Raw genomic sequence first — 2,456 nt, 5'->3', positions numbered from 1 at the left:
CTCACTCTCTCTCTCTCTCTCTCTCTCTCTCTCTCTCTCTACCAGTTCAAACCCTCCTACCATGTTTTTTCTGACAGCCCCTCCCTCTTCCTCCATAACCAATCACATCCTTGTTCCACAGTAGAGAGAAAGAAAGAAAGAAAGAAAGAAAGAAAGAAAGAAAGAAAGAAAGAAAGAAAGAAAGAAAGAAAGAAAGAAAGAAAGAAAGAAAGAAAGAAAGAAAGAAAGAAAGAAAGAAAGAAAGAAAGAAAGAAAGAGGGACAGAGAGGTGAGAGAAAAGACGGAGAGAGAGGCATCTATGGATCAACGCATCAGAAACACATCTATACACTTTCATTCAGACTGGAGGCTGTCTACAGAGGAGAGAACCAGAGTTATTCTGTCACTGGAGGCTGTCTACAGAGGAGAGAACCAGAGTTATTCTACCACTGGAGGCTGTCTATAGAGGAGAGAACCAGAGTTATTCTCTCACTGGAGGCTGTCTATAGAGGAGAGAACCAGAGTTATTCTGTCACTGGAGGCTGTCTATAGAGGAGAGAAACAGAGTTATTCTGTCACTGGAGGCTGTCTATAGAGGAGAGAACCAGAGTTATTCTGCCACTGGAGGCTGTCTATAGAGGAGAGAACCAGAGTTATTCTGTCACTGGAGGCTGTCTATAGAGGAGAGAAACAGAGTTATTCTGTCACTGGAGGCTGTCTATAGAGGAGAGAACCAGAGTTATTCTGTCACTGGAGGCTGTCTACAGAGGAGAGAAACAGAGTTATTCTGTCACTGCAGGCTGTCTACAGAGGAGAGAAACAGAGTTATTCTGTCACTGGAGGCTGTCTACAGAGGAGAGAAACAGAGTTATTCTACCACTGGAGGGCGCACTTCCTCCATCTATCCCTCAATATCAGCTCTGTGTGTCTTATGACAGTGGTACATGCTGATGAGACAGGTACTTGAGACAGGAAATTCTAAATTGATCTGGGAGAATCGAAAAAAGTTAACAGGGAAAGACCATAGTAACACCGCAAAAAGACTAGAAATCATGGTGAATAACAATCTAACACAGGATGCAGTCGAAATAGCAATAGCCTTCAATTCCTACTTTATTGACTCTGTCAGGGTACTGACACAGAACCCCTCCACTGGTTTCTTGGGCTCAGTGCTAGTAAATGACGCTCAACCTGTCTTCATCATAAGGGAGGTTTCTGAGTCAAAGGTGAACAAGGTGATTAGCTCACTAAAGAACTCTAAATCCAAAGATGTGTTTGGGCTGGACTCTACCTTTCTTAAAAACTACAAAGAGTCACTCATTGGCCCCATTACTAAGGTCACCAACACATCTATTGGTCTGGGGGTGTTTCCAAGGGTATGGAAGTCAGCCATAATAACGGCCATCTTTAAATCGGGCGACCATACTGATGTGAGTAACTACAGGCCCATTAGTATACTACCTGTAGTGTCGAAGGTTGTTGAAAAGTGTGTAGCAGAACAACTGATTTCCCACCTCAACAACAGCCCCTTCACATTACACTCCACAGTTTGGCTTCAGAGCGAAACACTCCACAGAAATGGCCAACTGCTTTCTTCTGGAAAATATGAAGTCCAAGATGGACAAAGGGGGCGTTGTTGGGGCTGTGTTTCTGGACCTAAGGAAGGCTTTCAATACTGTTAACCATGAGATTCTCATCACAAAATTGTCCAAGTTCAACTTTTCCCCCGATGCCTTGAGATGGATGAAATCATACCTTGAAGGCAGAACTCAGTGTGTCAGAGTGAGAAATGAGCTGTCGCCCACTCTTAGCTATGATGTGGGCGTGCCCCAAGGGTCAATACTGGGGCCCCTCCTGTTCAGCCTGTACATTAATTATCTGCCTTCTGTCTGCACTGGGTCTGAAGTTCAAATGTATGCAGATGATACAGTGATATATATGCATGCAAAGAGCAAACAACAAGCTGCACAAGAACTCACTACTGTAATGGTCCAGGTTACAAAGTGGCTCAGTGACTTGTGTTTGCATCTCAATGTGAAAAAAACTGTTTGCATGTTCTTCACAAAGAGGGCAACTGATGCTACTGAGCCAGATGTCTATGTGTCAGGGGAGAAGCTCCAGGTGGTATCTGATTTTAAGTACCTTGGCATCATACTTGATTCCAACCTCTCTTTTAAAAAGCATGTGAAAAAGGTAATTCAAATAACCAAATTCAACCTCGCTAATTTCCGATTTATACGAAATTGTTTGACCACAGAGGTAGCAAGACTGTACTTCAAATCGATGATACTCCCCCACTTAACATACTGCTTGACTAGTTGGGCCCAAGCTTGCTATACAACATTAAAACCTATTCAGTCTGTCTACAAACAGGCTCTCAAAGTGCTCGATAGGAAGCCCAATAGCCATCATCACTGTTACATCCTCAGAAAGCATGTGCTCCTGAGTTGGGAAAATCTTGTGCAATACACCGATGT

The sequence above is a fragment of the Salmo salar genome, chromosome ssa02, assembly GCF_905237065.1.
Source record: "Salmo salar chromosome ssa02, Ssal_v3.1, whole genome shotgun sequence".
Lineage (NCBI taxonomy): Eukaryota > Metazoa > Chordata > Actinopteri > Salmoniformes > Salmonidae > Salmo > Salmo salar.
The sequence above is the reverse complement of the archived record's forward strand: the minus strand, read 5'-3'. Positions refer to the sequence as shown.